We start from the raw sequence: 21,040 nt of genomic DNA on the forward strand, positions 1-21,040 counted from the left end.
CCCAGCAGTTTAGGGTTCCCAAAAACGCAGTGTTAGCGGGATCAGCCCAGATACCTGCTAGCACCTGCGTTTTGTGCCTCCGCCCAGCCCACCCAAGTGCAGTATCGATCGATCACTGTCACTTACAAAACACTAAACGCATAACTGCAGCGTTCGCAGAGTCAGGCCTGATCCCTGCGATCGCTAACAGTTTTTTTGGTAGCATTTTGGTGAACTAGCAAGCACCAGCCCCAGGCGTCAGATTAGCGCCAGTACCGCTAACACCCACGCACGCAGCATACGCCTCCCTTAGTGGTATAGTATCTGAACGGATCAATATCTGATCCGATCAGATCTATACTAGCGTCCCCAGCAGTTTAGGGTTCCCAAAAACGCAGTGTTAGCGGAATCAGCCCAGATACCTGCTAGCACCTGCGTTTTGCCCCTCCGCCCGGCCCAGCCCAGCCCACCCAAGTGCAGTATCGATCGATCACTGACACTTACAAAACACTAAACGCATAACTGCAGCGTTCGCAGAGTCAGGCCTGATCCCTGCGATCGCTAACAGTTTTTTTTGTAGCGTTTTGGTGAACTGGCAAGCACCAGCCCCAGGCAGCGTCAGATTAGCGCCAGTACCGCTAACACCCACGCACGCACCGTACACCTCCCTTAGTGGTATAGTATCTGATCGCATCAATATCTGATCCGATCAGATCTATACTAGCGTCACCAGCAGTTTAGGGTTCCCAAAAACGCAGTGTTAGCGGGATCAGCCCAGATACCTGCTAGCACCTGCGTTTTGCCCCTCCGCCCGGCCCGGCCCAGCCCACCCAAGTGCAGTATCGATCGATCACTGTCACTTACAAAACACTAAACGCATAACTGCAGCGTTCGCAGAGTCAGGCCTGATCCCTGCGATCGCTAACGTTTTTTGGTAGCGTTTTGGTGAACTGGCAAGCGCCAGCGGCCTAGTACACCCCGGTCGTAGTCAAACCAGCACTGCAGTAACACTTGGTGACGTGGCGAGTCCCATAAGTGCAGTTGAAGCTGGTGAGGTGGCAAGCACAAGTAGTGTCCCGCTGCCACCAAAAAGACAAACACAGGCCCATCGTGCCCATAGTGCCCTTCCTGCTGCATTCGCCAATCCTAATTGGGAACCCACCGCTTCTGCAGCGCCCGTGCTTCCCCCATTCACATCCCCAACCAAATGCAGTCGGCTGCATGAGAGGCATTTTTATGTCCTCCCGAGTACCCCTACCCAACGAACCCCCAAAAAAGATGTCGTGTCTGCAGCAAGCGCGGATATAGGCGTGACACCCGCTATTGTTGTCCCTCCTGTCCTGACAATCCTGGTCTTTGCATTGGTGAATGTTTTGAACGCTACCATTCACTAGTTGAGTATTAGCGTAGGGTACAGCATTGCACAGACTAGGCACACTTTCACAGGGTCTCCCAAGATGCCATCGCATTTTGAGAGACCCGAACCTGGAACCGGTTACAGTTATAAAAGTTAGTTACAAAAAAAGTGTAAAAAAAAAAAAAAAATATGAAATAAAAAAAAATAGTTGTTGTTTTATTGTTCTCTCTCTCTCTATTCTCTCTCTCTATTGTTCTGCTCTTTTTTACTGTATTCTATTCTGCAATGTTTTATTGTTATTGTTATTGTTATTATGTTTTATCATGTTTGTTTTTCAGGTGTGTAATTATTTACACTTTACTGTGCTTTATTGTTAACCATTGTTAACCATTTTTTTGTCTTCAGGTACGCCATTCACGACTTTGAGTGGTTATACCAGAATGATGCCTGCAGGTTTAGGTATCATCTTGGTATCATTCTTTTCAGCCAGCGGTCGGCTTTCATGTAAAAGCAATCCTAGCGGCTAATTAGCCTCTAGACTGCTTTTACAAGCCGTGGGAGGGAATGCCCCCCCCCCCCCCACCGTCTTCCGTGTTTTTCTCTGGCTCTCCTGTCTCAACAGGGAACCTGAGAATGCAGCCGGTGATTCAGCCAGCTGACCATAGAGCTGATCAGAGACCAGAGTGGCTCCAAACATCTCTATGGCCTAAGAAACCGGAAGCTACGAGTATTTCATGACTTAGATTTCGCCGGATGTAAATAGCGCCATTGGGAAATTGGGGAAGCATTTTATCACACCGATCTTGGTGTGGTCAGATGCTTTGAGGGCAGAGGAGAGATCTAGGGTCTAATAGACCACAATTTTTTCAAAAAAGAGTACCTGTCACTACCTATTGCTATCATAGGGGATATTTACATTCCCCGAGATAACAATAAAAATGATTAAAAAAAAAAATATGAAAGGAACAGTTTAAAAGTAAGATTAAAAAAGCAAAAAAATAATAAAGAAAAAAAAAAAAAAAAAAAAAAACACCCCTGTCGCCCCCTGCTCTCGCGCTAAGGCGAACGCAAGCGGCGGTCTGTCGTCAAACATAAACAGCAATTGCACCATGCATGTGAGGTATCACCGCGAAGGCCAGATCGAGGGCAGTAATTTTTCCAGTAGACCTCCTCTGTAAATCTAAAGTGGTAACCTGTAAAGGCTTTTGAAGGCTTTTAAACATGTATTTATTTTGTTGCCACTGCACGTTTGTGCGCAATTTTAAAGCATGTCATGTTTGGTATCCATGTACTCGGCCTAAGATCATCTTTTTTATTTCATCAAACATTTGGGCAATATAGCGTGTTTTAGTGCATTAAAATTAAAAAAAGTGTGTTTTTTCCCCAAAAAATGCGTTTGAAAAATCGCTGCGCAATTACTGTGTGAAAAAAAAAAATGAAACACCCACCATTTTAATCTGTAGGGCATTTGCTTTAAAAAAATATATAATGTTTGGGGGTTCAAAGTAATTTTTTTGCAAAAAAAAAAAACTTTTTCATGTAAACAATAAGTGTCAGAAAGGGCTTTGTCTTCAAGTGGTTAGAAGAGTGGGTGATGTGTGACATAAGCTTCTAAATGTTGTGCATAAAATGCCAGGACAGTTCAAAACCCCCCCAAATGACCCCATTTTGGAAAGTAGACACCCCAAGCTATTTGCTGAGAGGCATGTCGAGTCCATGGAATATTTTATATTGCGACACAAGTTGCGGGAAAGAGACAAATTTTTTTTTTTTTTTTTTTTTTTGCACAAAGTTGTCACTAAATGATATATTGCTCAAACATGCCATGGAAATATGTGAAATTACACCCCAAAATACATTCTGCTGCTTCTCCTGAGTACGGGGATACCACATGTGTGAGACTTTTTGGGAGCCTAGCCGCGTACGGGACCCCGAAAACCAAGCACCGCCTTCAGGCTTTCTAAGGGCGTGAATTTTTGATTTCACTCTTCACTGCCTATCACAGTTTCGGAGGCCATGGAATGCCCAGGTGGCACAAAACCCCCCCAAATGACCCCATTTTGGAAAGTAGACACCCCAAGCTATTTGCTGAGAGGTATAGTGAGTATTTTGCAGACCTCACTTTTTGTCACAAAGTTTTGAAAATTGAAAAAAGAAAAAAAAAAAATGTTTTTTCTTGTCTTTCTTCATTTTCAAAAACAAATGAGAGCTGCAAAATACTCACCATGCCTTTCAGCAAATAGCTTGGGGTGTCTACTTTCCAAAATGGGGTCATTTGGGGGGGTTTTGTGCCACCTGGGCATTCCATGGCCTCCGAAACTGTGATAGGCAGTAAAGAGTGAAATCAAAAATTTTCACCCTTAGAAATCCTGAAGGCAGTGATTGGTTTTCGGGGCCCCGTACGCGGCTAGGCTCCCAAAAAGTCCCACACATGTGGTATCCCCATACTCAGGAGAAGCAGCTAAATGTATTTTGGGGTGCAATTCCACATATGCCCATGGCCTGTGTGAGCAATATATCATTTAGTGACAACTTTATGAAAAAAAAAAAAAAAAAAAAAAAAAGTGTCACTTTCCCGCAACTTGTGTCAAAATATAAAATATTCCATGGACTCAATATGCCTCTCAGCAAATAGCTTGGGGTGTCTACTTTCCAAAATGGGGTCATTTTGGGGGGTTTTGTGCCACCTGGGCATTCCATGGCCTCCGAAACTGTGATAGGCAGTGAAGAGTGAAAGCAAAAATTTACACCCTTAGAAATCCTGAAGGCGGTGATTGGTTTTCGGGGCCCCGTACGCGGCTAGGCTCCCAAAAAGTCCCACACATGTGGTATCCCCATACTCAGGAGAAGCAGCTAAATGTATTTTGGGGTGCAATTCCACATAGGCCCATGGCCTGTGTGAGCAATATATCATTTAGTGACGACTTTTTGTAAATATTTTTTTTTTTTTTTTTTTTTGTCATTTTTCAATCACTTGGGACAAAAAAAATAAATATTCAATGGGTTCAACATGCCTCTCAGCAATTTCCTTGGGGTGTCTACTTTCCAAAATGGGGTCATTTGGGGGGGTTTTGTACTGCCCTGCCATTTTAGCACCTCAAGAAATGACATAGGCAGTCATAAACTAAAAGCTGTGTAAATTCCAGAAAATGTACCCTAGTTTGTAGACGCTATAACTTTTGCGCAAACCAATAAATATACGCTTATTGACATTTTTTTTACCAAAGACATGTGGCCGAATACATTTTGGCCTAAATGTATGACTAAAATTTAGTTTATTGGATTTTTTTTATAACAAAAAGTAGAAAATATCATTTTTTTTCAAAATTTTCGGTCTTTTTCCGTTTATAGCGCAAAAAATAAAAACCGCAGAGGTGATCAAATACCATCAAAAGAAAGCTCTATTTGTGGGAAGAAAAGGACGCAAATTTCGTTTGGGTACAGCATTGCATGACCGCGCAATTAGCAGTTAAAGCGACGCAGTGCCAAATTGGAAAAAGACCTCTGGTCCTTAGGCAGCATAATGGTCCGGGGCTCAAGTGGTTAATATATATTATTTTTTTGTTGATTAAATCACACGGTGTACACTTGCATATAGGCATGACTAAGACCTGGTAGCACAGTATATTCAGTTAACGCTGGATATCTAGACCCATCACTTAAAGAGGGATTACTTAAGTAGGGGGTACAGTTACTATTACATCTTTCCTGATCCCTTTTGAGGCCCATTATATTGCAAATCAAGGTACCCTCACAAGGTAGCGCCACCCACCCCCTGTCAATTTCTTTGTATAGTATACTTTATGTACCATAGTCAGACCTACGTCTGGCCTTACATCTATCCTGACAATGACCCTATAACGCTATTATTACTTGTGGCCCCTCAGATTCCTTTGGTAGCCCGTAATATGATGAACAGTACTTGTTTCACACAGATTGGTTTATCTGTCCATCTTCTTTTGTTGTTTTATCTCATTTTATCCTTCCCCACCGGCAGAACGCAATGGCTATAGCCGCCAGCCGTTATCACATGCAAAACATCCGACAGGCTGGTTGTACTGAAGTCAATCAAAGGATTGTCTTCAGTACAACCAGCCTGTCCATAGATGGAACTAATCTTGGCCGATCCCTGCTAAACCGGCCAAGATTTGATCCATCTATGGCCGGCTTTAGATGACTGTGTAGCTAAATGCCTTACTGCTTTATGGAGGTTGTACATATCTAACTTTAAAAGAAGCCTCTCATTGCTAAACATTCCTTCTCAAAATGCTGGTTGTCTGGCTTTGATGATGTCCCGCTTGCTTCATGATGTTGACCTGTTGGCCTAGTATAGAGTACTTTCCTCCTTTTTTTTCCAGATCTGCATACCTTGTTTCCCCGAAAATAAGACCTAGCGTGATTGTCGGTGATGGCTGCAATATAAGCCCTACCCCCCCAAATAAGCCCTACCCTGTTTCTCCGAAAATAAGCCCTACCCTGAAAATAAGACCTACAAGGACTTTAACTAGGGCTTATTTGGGGGGTAGGGCTTATATTGCAGCCATCACCGACAATCACGCTAGGTCTTATTTTCGGGGAAACAGGGTAGTTGTTCAAGGACAGTGACTTGGAAAGTATTAAAGCTGGTGGCTCAAAAACCACAGCCAGGGATCTATTATTTGCAAAAGAAGGTCAGCAACGGCATCTCCTGTATATCCCTCATGAGTGGTTACACAGTCAGGTTGAAAAAAAGGCACAAGTTCATTGAGTTCAACCGATAGAAAAAATGCGTATAAATGTGTCCTCTGTGTTTTTACACCAAACAAGGTATAAACTTGTTATTTCTGAAACTCTACATGCTGTTTTTGTTTGATATGACTATGCCAGAGGCATCATGTGAGAAGAAAGGATGCACTGGCTGATACTAATACATGCCAGTCCCTCAACTCTGCTCCTGGGATGCCTCTGGCTTAGTCATTTGATACAAGAAAAGAATGAAAAATTTCTGGAATAACCACTTTGTGGCTTGGTTTGGTATAAAAACAGAGGACCATTTATATAGGCTGAAGTAGCTTCTCAGCTTGCTGGAAGTTGAAGGAATTTGTTGGGATGTGATGTGTAATTTGCTGGGAAAGATGTATACTATATTATACTTTACACAAGGCGGCATAAACACATGGATGAGCGATCCATGTCTTTATATAATCCCCCCTCCACCAAATGATTTGGACCAGTGAACAAAGCAAGGTCCATAAAGACATGGATGAGTGAGTTTGGGGTGGAGGAACTTGACTGTCTTGACCTCAACCCGATAGAACACCTTTGGGACGAATTAGAGCGGAGACTGCGAGCCAGGCCTTCTCGTCCAACATCAGTACCTGACCTCACAAATACACTTCTGGAAGAATGGTCAAACATTCCCATAGACACTCCTAAACCTTGTGGACGGCCTTCCCAGAAGAGTTGAAGCTGTCATAACTGCAAAGGGTGGGCCAACTCAATATTGAACCCTACGGACTAAGACTGGGATGCCATTAACCGCTTGCCGACCGCCGCACGCAGATGTACGTCGGTAGAATGGCACAGACAGGCAAATGGGCGTACCTGTACGTCCCTTTAAATTTGCTGCCTTTCACGTGCGCCCGCCGCGGGCGCGTGCCCGCGGCTCCCGGGAACTCGATGTTCGCCAGCAGTGTGGAGAGGCAGAACGGGGAGATGCCTATGTAAACAAGGCATTTCCCCGTTCTGCCTAGTGACATGACAGAGATCTACTGCTTCCTGTCATCGGGAGAAGTGATCGCTGTCATGTTAGTGGTAGCCCATCCCCCCTACAGGTAGAATCACTTCCTAGGACACGCTTAACCCCTTGATCGCCCCCTAGTGGTTAACCCCTTCCCTGCCAGTGTCATTTACACAGTAATCAGTGCATTTTTATAGCACTGATCGCTGTATAAATGACAATGGTCCCAAAATAGTGTTAAAGTGTCCGATGTGTCCACCATAATGTCGCAGTCACAATAAAAATCGCACATCGCCGCCATTACTAATTAAAAAAAAAAATAATAATAAAAATGCCATAAAACTATCCCCTATTTTATAGACACTATAACTTTTGCGCAAACCAATCAATATACGCTTATTGTGATTTTTATTACCAAATATATGTAGAAGAATACATTTCGACCTAAACTGAGAAAAAATAGCTTTTTTTTTAAAAAAAAAACGTGGATATTTATTATAGCAAAAAGTACATAATATTGTGTTTTTTTCAAAATTGTCGCTCTTTTTTTTTTTTTTTTTATATATATATAGCGCAAAAAATACAAACCGCAGAGGTGATCCAAATCTTCCGGGGCTGAAGCGGTTAATCTGGCCATACATTAGAAAAATGTTCCTCCATTTCCAGGCTCAATCAATTTTTTCATGGTTAGTGAAGTCACATCAACAGAAATTTTTGTTGCCAGCGGTTTAGACATTAATGGCTGTGTGTTGAGTTATTTTGAGGGGACAGCAAATTTACACTGTTATACAAGCTGTACACTCACTACTTTACATTGTAGCAAAGTGTCATTTCTTCAGTGTTGTCACATGAAAAGGTAGAATTAAATATTTACAAAAATGTGAGGGGTGTACTTACTTTTGTGAGATACTGTATATCAATGTCTAATGATGTGAAAATCTTCAGCATGCTGGAAGAAAGAACTAAGAAAGTTCAAATGAGAGCATTTAACCATTCACCAGTCAAGTGAATATACACTATATTGTCAAAAGTATTGGGACGCCTGCCTTTACACGGACATGAACTTTAATGACATCCCAGTCTTCGTCCGTAGGGTTCAATATTGAATTGGCCCACCCTTCGCAGCTATAACAGCTTCAACTCTTCTGGGAAGGCTGTCCACAAGGTTTAGGAGTGTGTCTATGGGAATATTTGACCATTCTTCCAGAAGAGCATTTGTGAGGTCAGGCACTGATGTTGGATGAGAAGGCCTGGCTCGCAGTCTCCGCTCTAATTCATCCCAAAGGTCTTCGGGTTGTGCAGGCCAGGCAAGTTCCTCCACCCCAAACTCGCTCATCCATGTCTTTATGGACCAGTCACGTGGGAAGAGCAAGGGGCCATCCCCAAACTGTTCCCACAAAGTTGGGAGTACGAAATTGTCCAAAATGTCTTGGTATGCTGACTCTTTAAGACATGGGTGGTCAACCTGTGGCCCTCCAGCTGTTGCGGAACTATAAGTCCCATGAGGGACCAATGACAGATACAAGCTTGACTCCGAAAAGCAGAGGCATGATGGGAACTGTAGTTCTGCAACAGCTGGAAGGCTACAGGTTGACCACCCATGCCTTAAGACTTTCCTTCACTGGAACCAAGGGGCCAAGCCCAACCCCTGAAAAACAACCCCCACACCATAATTCCCCCTCCACCAAATGATTTGGTCCAGTGCACAAAGCAAGGTCCTTATGGGGTGGAAGAACTTGACTAGCCTCCAACTCAATATTGAGAATGTGGGGTGTGCATATAGCAGCATGGAAACTCCTCAGGGACTTTGAGGCAGTTAAGAAACAAATAATATGATTAAAAGGCTAATGCCAATTTATTGATATATAACCATAAAACCAGGACATAGTCCATAAAACATGCATACAAAAGCATAAGTGACATGGTATAGGGTATATAGACATTCATATACACACATTGTATACACTATACCATGTTACTTATGCTTTTGTATTCATGTTTTATGGACTATGTCCTGGTTTTATGGTTATATATCAATAAATTGGCATTAGCCGAGGGGTTTCCATGCTGCTATATGCATGCAACACATTCTGTTTCCTAATTGGGATGTTGGCAGTTCTTTTCTCTTCCTCTCAGCTCTGTATCCCTATATTAATCCAACTCAATATTGAACCCTACGGACTAAGACTGGGATGCCATTAAAGTCCATGTGCGCATAAAGGCAGGTGTCCCAATACTTTTGACAATATAGTGTATCTGGAAGAGATAACCAAACACCTTGTGCCCTACACGACAAGTAACAATGGCCTCTCACCAGATAAAATTGAACGCTATAACAGAAATCAAGCAAGCATGTTGGGTAACAAGCCTGCAGATATCCGACAGTGATCACAGCAAGCCGCCAACTTTTAAACCTAGGTTTAAGGTCAGCATGTCAGGCCGAACAGCATCCACATTCATGAAAAGACACAGAGGCCGCACATAATGTAAAACAGTGCCACACCAGCACCACTGCGGGCTGGATGATGTCACCGGTCAAGACCCGCCCAATGCGTTGCGTTGTCAAACAGCGTCATCAGGGGGAACAGGAGCACGAGCATGTTTCAGTGGCACTACAGCGGGTCTGAGGAACAAGCACCAAGTAACCACTTTTGGAGCTTAGGTATGATGCAAACATAGTATTCATCTTACTGGAATAAAGATGGTTTCTTCTTGTGTGGGTAAGTGGAATTGACTTATTGTGCAATATAATATCCAGAAACTCATTGCTCACATCTTAGTAGGAAGATAGGAACTGGGGATTTTTTCTTCTTCACACTGTTGGCGTATTACTTGTCCTATGAGCCTTGCCTACAGACAGGGAGTGTATTAGGTTACACGAACCCCCAGGACCCACATGGACATCCTGCTGACATAGTACTTCATGTTCCACTAAGTGAATGTCCTCTCCTCCGCCATGTCCTACAACTCCCACAGAAATACTCAACATCTTATATACTCACTTTAGTTCAGAATACATTTTCCGCGTGGTGACTTTGGAGGATTGTGGGATTTTCTGCAATACCCCCATGTGACGGTTTAGAAGACAAACAACTCTCATTATCCTCTGCGGATTATGGGGTTGATTTACTAAAACTCGAGAGTGCAAAATCTGGTGCATCTGTGCATGATAGCCAATCAGCTTCTAACTTCAGCTTGTTCTGTTAAAGTGGTTGTAAACTCTTAAGGCCCATACACACGATCGGACTTTTTGACAACAAACATGCAAATTATCTGTTTTAAGGCAACATCCGGCCGTGTGTACACTCCCATCGGACAAACTTTTTCGCTTTTCATCGGACAAATGTTGGCTGTGCGAACAAACAAACTTGGCGGCAACAAAAGTCCGACGTCGGCAAGACCGATCACGTGTACACAAAACCATCGGACTTTAGTACAAAGTGCCAACACGCATTCTCAGAACCAATTCAAAAGATCAGACAGCAATACAGAAGTTGACCAAAGGGTGGCGCCGGAGAATTGAACGTCCTCTTTTGAAGTGTCGTCAGTACGTTGAAACGTCACTACGTTCGTGTTTGTTGCCTAAAAAGTCCTGCCGTGTGTATGCATACCAAGTTCACGGCCAACGCCCTTTGGACAGAAATCCACGGAAAAGTTTGTATAAAGTCCGATCGTGTGTACCAGGCTGTACACACCACTTTTACCTACAGGTAAGTCTATAATAAGGCTTACCTGTAAGTACCATGAATATCTCCTAAACTTGCACAGTTTAGGAGATATTCACTGTATCAGCGACGTCATCGGCACATGTGCACTGAAGAAACGGCTCGCTTGTGCCGTTTTTTCATCTGCTATGCCGTTACCGGCAAATCCCATGCGCCCGAAACACAGCATCGGAGCCCATCATACCCAGAAATACCTGTAAATGTGGTGTGCCGAGACCACTGCGGGGGCTTCGATTTTAGGTAAGTATTTCATAATGAGCTAGTATGCTATGCATACTAGCTCATTATGCCTTTGACTTGCAGGTTTTTTTTGTTGTTGTTTTTCTTTTCGTGGGTTTAAAACTACTTTAAGTTTTGACAGCTGCACCAAATTTTGCACCCTCCATGTTTAGTAAATCAACCCCAGTGCGTCTTAGGTATGGCACAACATGGACAAGCTCCTATCATAAGCCTGAAATGCAATGAACTTGCTTGATCCCTTCTTTATTACATTATTTTACCATCATTCTACATGGATGTGTCATATAAAGATTTACAGATGACAGGGTCTCTTTAAACTAAGCAATACTTAAAGCGGTGGACAATTAAAAAAAAAAAATTTTTGTACCTGCAAAAGGTAAAGGCATAATGTGCTAGTATGCATCACATACTAGCACATTATGTTACATTTACCTTAAAACAAAGTTCTTCCTGCGCCGAGAAGTCATCGCTTCAGGAGCTCTTATCATTCCCCTTCTTGCTTCTGGGTTTGCGAACTCCAGCTCTGTGACTGTCCGGAGCCGCGATGACATCACTCCCACGCATGCCTTCGTTCCCGGCATAGGGCTCTGAATAAATGGCACGGGTGGCCATTCCTTTAGAGTGCATGCGCCAGTGATGTCACTAGCTGCATGTAAACTAAACATTTCCTAAACGGTGTACCTTTAGGAGCTATTTACACTACCTATAGGTAAGTCTTGTTATAGACTTGCCTATAGGCATAGCTCCCAACTGTCCCTGATTTCGAGGGACTGTCCCTGATTTGGAGCAATGTCCCTCTGTCCCTCATTCCTCCTCATTTGTCCCTCATTTTAGTCTGATCTATATAGTTGTATATAAAATGCACTTTTTGTCTTTCAAAAAGTGTTTCCCAGTGCTAAACCTTTCATTCGATTTCTAAATTGCTGCATTTGTAAATATCAAAAGCCAATATAAAGGAATAGTAGTGGTTAAAAAAAACACTTGTGGCTTTAACTAAACTTTTTTTTTTCCTATGAGGGGGCGTGGCAGGGGGTGTGTCCTCTGCCTACATACTTTTGCTAAGAGGTGTCCCTCATTCCCATCTCAAAAAGTTGTGAGGTATGCCTATAGATAAAAGCAAATGATGGAAGTTTACTTCCACTTTACAGTGTTACTAAACCCAGGACCCTGCATTTACTATATCTGGTCTCCCCCAGTACACAGAACATGGAAATGCGATTATTTTAGTAAATATAAACTGCTAAATACCTTTTCTCAACTTGTAGGAGGAGTTTTTTATCATGCACTGGCTGTCCTATGAGGATGCAGGACCCCTGACCCTCTGTCTGGACAGTGCTGATTGGCCATGTGCTGATCATATGCAGTCTCCCAAGAAAGAAAAAAAAACTCTCTAGCAATACACACCAAACTGAGCATGTGCAGACTGACTCCACTAACTCTGTCTTAACTAGAGATGTTTTGGGGACAATGCAAGAAGGGGGAGGATCAGAGAAGACAAGATCAAACAGCCTTTTTACACAATGCATAGTATTAACCCCTTAGGTTCCACACTGAGTATAACAAACATGCTTTACTGCATATACAGACTGATTTTACTGTTGTGGGTTTAGTAACACTTTAACCCCTTCAGTACTGCCCATAGTCATATGATGTCCGCAGGAGAGATCTCCCATCCTGGGCGGGCGTCATATGACGTCCTGGGCTTTCCGGCAGTCTGGGGAGGTGCTCGTGCGCGCCCGTCGCGTCACTCGGGAGCCGTTGCGCATTGCCTGGCGGCCGCGTTGTCCGCCTGGTGCCCGCGATTGCCCGGTAACAGAGCCAGGACGTGGATCTGCGTGTGTAAACATACAGATCCACGTCCTGTCAGGTGAGAGGAGACTGATCATGTTTTTCGTGTACAGAGGAACACCGATCGGTCTCCTCCCCTTGTGAGCCCCCTCCCCCTACAGTTAGAATCACTCCCTAGGTAACACAATTAACCCCTTGATCGCCCCCGAGTGTTAACCCCTTCCCTGCCAGTGACATTTATACAGTAATAAATGCATTTTTATAGTACTGATCGCTGTATAAATGTGAATGGTCCCAAAATGGTCAAAAGTGTCCGATATGCCCGTCGAAATGTCGCAGTCACGATAAAAATCGCAGATCGCTGCCATTACTAGTAAAAAAAAAAATAATAAAAATGCCATAAAACTATCCCCAATATTGTAGACACTATAACTTTTGCGCAAACCAATCAATATATGCTTATTGCAATTTTTTTTTACCAAAAATATGTAGAAGAATACATATCGGCCAAAACTGAGGAAAAAATTAGGTTTTTTTTGGGATATTTATTATAGCAAAAAGTAAAAAATATTGTATTTTTTTTTCAAACTTGTCGCTCTTTTTTTGTTTATAGCGCAAAAAAGAAAAACCGCAGAGATGATCAAATACCACCAAAAGAAAGCTCTGTTTGTGACGAAATAATGATAACAATTTCATTTGGGTACAGTGTTGCATGACCGCGCAATTGTCATTCAAAATGCGACAGCGCTGAAAACTGAAAATTGGCCTGGGCAGGAAGGGGGTGAAAATGCCCGGTATTGAAGTGGTTAAGCACTGATTGTTTTGTGTAGATGATGATATCTGAGATCCCTCCAAAATGAGTAGATAGTAAAAGAAGCTAAAAGACAAAAGTCACGCCCCCCTAATCAACTACAACAACAAAAGACACATGGCAGCGACAGTCACCGATGCCGGAGATAAAGTTACCGGCCATGTTACTGTAACCTAAGAGCCCAGAGTCTTTGCATGACTGGAAACTGCCTGATTAATTTACAGACCTATGGGATGTTCGCTGAGCACAGGTACAGGAACCATGATTGTCCTGCCTGGCTTATAAATCATCCATGAAAGATATCCCAGAATGAACAGAATAATGCACAATACAATCTCCTGTGCTCGGGAGCTTGGTCAACTGAGTAGGTGGTGTAGCCAACCCTTTTATAAAAGTATATGGAATGTCGCAGGTCTTGGTGCCCTCCTCAGAACAATGGGTATCCTTAGAACTGAAACATGCAAAAAGAAAAGGAGGGCGCACCGACCTTGTGCATTACCAAGGATAACGTTTATTTATAAAGTCTAACAAGAATTATACTCACAAACGAGCTTTAAAACGAGGCTTATAAATGTTCCAGCAATTACGAGCAGTATCTCTAGACGCTTGCCACCTGGACCAGATATTTGGAGGAACTTGATGGCATCACAAACGGCTTACGCGTTACGAGGGAGAACCCTCTTCTTCAGAGCCACAGCAATGGTAGATTAGCCTCCTCAAACATCCTCTTAATATACCCACAATCACATGTATGGGTAAACGCCCCCGTTTTTGTTTCTTTTTGTATGAACAGAATAATGGCCTGTGCTCTGACCATAACTCCAACTGGAGTCCCTACCAACGGGAGGTTCCTAAACAATCCCCATATGCATGCTGTGCAGGGCCAGGGACAGCCTCGCATTTTATCCATAAATAGGAACTATACAGGAAAAGTGCACCATACTAAGAAAGAAGAATGAGTTGGGTGTAGGGTTGCCACCTCATCCCTTTAAACCCGAACACATATTAATTACACAGGATCTGTGGCTGATTAAGGTGGTAATTAAACTCACTTGGTGCATTATCTGCAATAAATTAGCCTCAGAACCTGTGTAATTCATATGTGTTCGGGTTTAAAGGGATGAGGTGGCAACTAGGGTTGGGTGACACTTCATACCTATCGTTGGGTGTGTTTAGTCACAGTTCAGGTTCTATAACAGTTATATCAAATGCCACAAACAGAAGCTTCTTTGTATGTGTTTTTAGTTCCTGGATTCTAGAATGACTTAATATATATGCTGGGAAGTGACTGTTGAGTCCCCCTTAGGACAGTTTTAACCATTTTTGTACCGCCCACCCGCAATGTACTGCGGACAGGTGTCCCGTACAGGCACGGCGACATACTGGTACATCGCTGTCTGTTTTCAGGTTTAGGTTGCCTACTCCCCTGTGATTTGACACAGCTGGAGTCTGTCAGCAGGACCTGCTGATCGTCTGTGTCCAATCAGAGCCCAGAGCCCTGTGTTGACACTCAAAAGAAAGAGATCTTTATGAGATCTGTGGATGGATCCTGAAAGAAATCTGTATGATTTTCGTGCACAGATCCTGAGAGGAATCTGGATGAGATCCATGGATGGGTCCCAAGTAGGGTTGCCACCCCATCCCTTTAAACCTGAACACTTTTTAATTACACAGGTTCTGTGGCTAACTTAATGCAGATAAGTCACTAAGTGATTTTAATTACCACTTTAACCAGCCACAGAACCTGTGTAATTAATACGTGTTAGGGTTTAAAGGGATGAAGTGGCAACCCTAGTCCTGCGAGGAAATTTTATAAGATCCATGGATGGGTCCTGAGAGGATTCTGTATGAGATCTTGGGTGGATGCTGAGAGGAAAATGTACAAGATCCAGGTGGATCCTGAGAGGAACCTATATGAGATCCATGGATGGGTCCTGATTGGAATCTGTATGAGAACTGTGAATGGGTCCTCCTGAGAGGAATCTGTACAAGATCTGTGGCTGGATCCTGAGAGGAATCTGTATGAGATCCATGGATGGGTCCTGATGGAATCTGTATGAGATCTGTGGATGGGTCCTTGGAGGAATCTGTATGAGATCTGTGAATAGATCCTGAAAGAAATGAGATTCATGTAGGGATCCTGAGAGGAATCTGTATGAGATCCATAGATGGGTCCTCTGAGGACTTTGTATGAGATCCATGGATGGGTCCTCCGAGGACTTTGTATGAGATCCATGGATGGGTCCTCCGAGAACTTTGTATGAGATCCATGGATGGGTCCTGAGAGAAATCTGTACGAGATCTGTGGATAAGTCCTGAGAGGAATCTATATGTGATCCATGGATGGATCCTAGGAGCAATCTGTAATGCCACGTACACACAACCGGTTTTTCCGTCAGAATAAACTCTGACGGTTTTTCCGACAGAGTTCCGATGAAACCGACTTGCCTACACACGATCACACCAAAGTCCGATCATTTAGAACGCAATGACGTACGATGGGACTAGAAAAAGGAAGTTCAATTGCCAGTAGCCAATAGCTGCCCTTGCGTCGTTTTTGGTCCGTTGGAATAGCATACAGATGAACGGTTTTCCTGATAGGAATTGATTGGGACTGCACTGATAATCGGGATACTGATTAGTGCCCTAATTATCAGTGTAGCTATCCCCTTTCACACTAGCAAGTTGCTGTGTGAGAAAATGAATGCGGATAACCGGCAAGTGTGTGTACATCGTGATCAGCTGTGATTGGACACAGCTGATCATGTGGCAAAGAGCTGTGACTGGCTCTTTACCGCGGTCTGAAGCACACAGCGATCACAGAGCGTGCCGGGTGCACGCCATAGCAAGTGCGGTTCTGAGAGGACATCAATAGATGCTCTCTCAGAACTGGAGGACCACATTGTAGCCGTCATTTGGCTATAGTGCGGTTGCCTCCAGGGGGCGGTGCCACCCCCTGAAAAATGCTGCCCAAGGCAAACGCCTTGTTTGCCTCGGGGTAGATACGCCCCTGCCATATTAGGGCTGATCAACTCTGGGAAAACTGTGGATCAGTTTTTCCCTCTCTGCCCAACCACCCCAGAACCCCTCATCCTGAACAGGTGAGAATCCCTGAGTACATTTGTCATCCCCTTAAAAAGACCACAACACAAACAGATAGGACACATATCTATAGCTCCCAACTGTCCCTGATTTTGAGGGACTGTCCCTGATTTGGACCAATGTCCCTCTGTCCCTCATTCCTCCTCATTTGTCCCTCATTTTGGTCTGATCTATATAGATGTATATAAAATGCACTTTTTATCTATCAAAAAGTGTTTTCCAGCACTAAACCTTTCATCTGATTTCTAAATTGATGTATTTGTAAGTTCTAAAAGCCAATATAAAGGAATAGTAGTGGTAAAAAAAAGCACTTGTGGGTTTAACCAATCTTGTTTTTTTGTATAATTCTCCTTTAAGGGGGCGTGGTCATGGGTGTGTCCTATGCCTGCATACTTTTGCTGATAGGTGTCCCTCATTCCCATCTTAAAAAGCTGGGAGGTATGAAATATCTCCCATCCAGCCCACTGCTTGCTAACATGACTGAGGCGCTCCAGACTCTGTAGGGATCCCCACAATGATGTCAAGATCCACCCAGGTGCCTTACAGGCAGCTGGCTCAGCCTTTTAGCACACTGCTGAGAGCCTGAGCCAGCCGCTCCCACCCCCTCTTTAGCCTGGTGCTCCAGTGAGCTCTGGAGGGGCAAAGAAGAGAGACGCGATTAAAAGTCACCACTTTCTGCTCATAGTGGACCCGAGAACTGAGCGATCATGGTCACGTGATCGCTCAATTCTCGAGCTTAGCGCCAGCAAGGGACAGCTTGTAGTATCAGACCGATGCCTGCAGCAGGTAGGTAAGTACGTGTATTTATTTATTTTTTTATATTACCACATTTTTTTTTATATAAAAACTGCTTTAAAATGGTCGTCATATTTCTAAAATGGATGACACTGGGGATTATTTACTAAAGGAAAATCCACTTTGCACTGAAAGTGCACTTGGAAGTGCAGTCGCTGTAGATCTGAGGGGGACATGCAAGGAAAATAAAAAAACAGCATTTTAGCTTGCACATGATTGGATGATGAAATCAGCAGAGCTTCCCCTCATTTCAAATTTACCCCTTAGATTTAGAGCGACTGCACTTCCAAGTGCACTTTCAGTGCAAAGTGGATTTGCCTTTCGTAAATTACCCCCACTGTTCCAAAATGGTTTGAGAGTAGGTGATTCAGTAAGGTTTATCCAAAAATTCCCTACACATTCTGAATTCACCCTCTTTTTTGTCACATACTTTACTTTAATGCAATAATAATGTTTATTCTGTCACAATTTTTATGTAAGAAGCATCACGCGTTACATACGTAAGTGTTCATCTGCCAGTACATAGAACTGTTTACTCACTGAGGTATGCGGTGAGCAAGCTTATTGATTTGTTCATTAATGGGGGTGAGTGACCGAACTGCCACCTATGTGACTAAGGAGTCCAACCTTAAAACTGTACACATTGCATGCTGTGACATCAGAGGACACTCTGCCAGCAAGGACATGACTAAGACTGACTACTTGATTAGACCCAAATACCTCTCTTTGACCCAATCAGATTCAAATCCCACTCTGTACCCCTGATCAGATCCAAATCCTACACTGTCCTTCCAATCAGACCCAAATCCTACACTGTCCTTCCAATCAAACCCAAATCCTAAACTGTCCTTCCAATCAGACCCAAATCCTACACTGTCCTTCCAATCAAACCCAAATCCTAAACTGTCCTTCCAATCAGACCCAAATCCTACACTGTCCTTCCAATCAGACCCAAATCCTACACTGTCCTTCCAATCAAACCCAAATCCTAAACTGTCCTTCCAATCAGACCCAAATCCTACACTGTCCTTCCAATCAGACCCAAATCCTACACTGTCCTTCCAATCAGATCCAAATCCTAAACTGTCCTTCCAATCAGACCCAAATCCTACAATGTCCTTCCAATCAAACACAAATCCTAAACTGTCCTTCCAATCAGACCCAAATCCTACACTGTCCTTCCAATCAAACCCAAATCCTAAACTGTCCTTCCAATCAAACCCAAATCCTAAACTGTCCTTCCAATCAGACCCAAATCCTACACTGTCCTTCCAATAAGACCCAAATCCTACACTGTCCTTCCAATCAGGCCCAAATCCTACACTGTCCTTCCAATCAAACCCAAATCCTACACTGTCCTTCCAATCAAACCCAAATCCTACACTGTCCTTCCAATCAAACCCAAATCCTAAACTGTCCTTCCAATCAGGCCCAAATCCTACACTGTCCTTCCAATCAAACCCAAATCCTAAACTGTCCTTCCAATCAGACCCAAATCCTACACTTTCCTTCCAATCAAACCCAAATCCTACACTGTCCTTCCAATCAGAACCAAATCCCACACTGTCCTTCCAATCAGATCCAAATCCTAAACTGTCCTTCCAATCAGACCCAAATCCTACACTGTCCTTCCAATCAAACCCAAATCCTACACTGTCCTTCCAATCAGACCCAAATCCTACACTGTCCTTCCAATCAGACCCAAATCCTACACTGTCCTTCCAATCAGACAGACGCAAATCCCATCACATACTACTGCCTATCAGACTCATATCCCACTCAGCCCTCCCACCTGACCAGTTTCCCACTCTGTCCCCCCAATCAGACCTAATGTAAATGTCTCTCTTTACTCCCAAAATAATAAAACAGTCCCCATAATCAGACCACAAATCCCAGTCAGTCCCCATAATCAGACCGCAAAGCCCAGTCAGTCCCCATGATCAGACCACAAATCCCAGTCAGTCCCCATAATCAGACCACAAATCCCACTTGGTCCACAGTGATCAGATTACAAATTCCACTTAGTCTACAGTGATCAGATCACAAATCCCACTTGGTCCACAGTGATCAGACCACAAATCCCACTTGGTCCACAGTGATCAGACCACAAATCCTACTTGGTCCACAGTGATCAGACCACAAATATCCCCCATCCCTCCCTGGTTAGACCACATATCTCTTTCTGTGCCTACATTCTGTGCCTCTGTGCCTACAGTCAGACCCAAAACCTTACCTTGTACCCCTTATCAGATCCAAAACCGACTTGGTTCCCCCCCATCAGACCCAAGCCCCACTCAGTCTTCCCAATTAGACTTTTTTTCTGCACCTACAAATAGACCCAAACCCGCTTAGTCCTCATAATCAGACCCAGGTCCAACCCTGTCCCTCCCAGTCAAAACACAAATATCTCTCTGTGTCCCAGTCAGACCCAAATACCATTCTGTGCCCCCAAATTGATCCAAATCCTAATATGTTCCCCAATTAGACCATAATGCATTCTGTACTTCCTTATCACAAACAAATTTCTTCCTTTTCTCCCCGATCAGACTCAAATTTCTTCCTGTACTCCCTGATCACACACAAATCCTTCCCTGTACTCCCTGATCAGACACAAATCTCTCCCTGTACTCCCTGACCGGACACAAATCCCTTCCTGTACTCCCTGATCAGACGCAAATCCTTTCCTGCACTCCCCAATCAGACACCAAACTCACCAGTTCTCTCTTATCAGATACATATTCCTCCCTGTACTCACCGATCAGACACAAATTTCCTGCTGTACTCCCCGATCAGACACAAATTTTCTGCTGTACTCCCAGATCAGATACAAATCCCTCCCTGTACTCCCCGATCAAACACAAATCTCTGTAATTTTCTAAGTAATTTTTTTAATAATTTAAATGCCAAAACTGGCTTCTGGTATAGTACAGATGATTTATAAATCATCTGTAAATAAAAGTAAATAAAAGTTTGAGAGGTGACATTAAAATCTTTTTTTAATGTGGGAAATACAATCAATTGTACCAGATTAGAAAATAATAATGTGATATAGTGCACTCGAAGTCTGATTATGTGCCTTTATTAGATATCTAAAGTGCTCGATGTTCTGGCAAACACAGATGTCTGGATGGTTGCTGCCATCTGATAATCTCTGGACCAGGGGCAGGAAAAATGTCAAACACACATATCACATATGCTTCCATTACCTGGCAAATGACATCACTGTGCATCTATTATTATTATTATACAGGATTTATATAGCGCCAACAGTTTACGCATTGCTTTACAATATAAAAGGGAGACAATACGGTTATAATACTATAAGATACAGGAGGATTAAGAGGGCCCTGCTCAGAAGAGCTTACAATCTAATAGAGTGGGGCAGGTGGTACAAAAGGTTGTAACTGTGGGGAATTAGTTGATGGAAGTGGTAGAAGATTAGTTAGAGATGTGAAGAGATGAGTTTTCAGGGATCACCTGAAGGTAGCAAGAGTAGGGGATAGCCGGACAGGTGGAGGTAGCGA

Source organism: Aquarana catesbeiana, linkage group LG12 (assembly GCF_042186555.1).
Source record: "Aquarana catesbeiana isolate 2022-GZ linkage group LG12, ASM4218655v1, whole genome shotgun sequence".
NCBI lineage: Eukaryota > Metazoa > Chordata > Amphibia > Anura > Ranidae > Aquarana > Aquarana catesbeiana.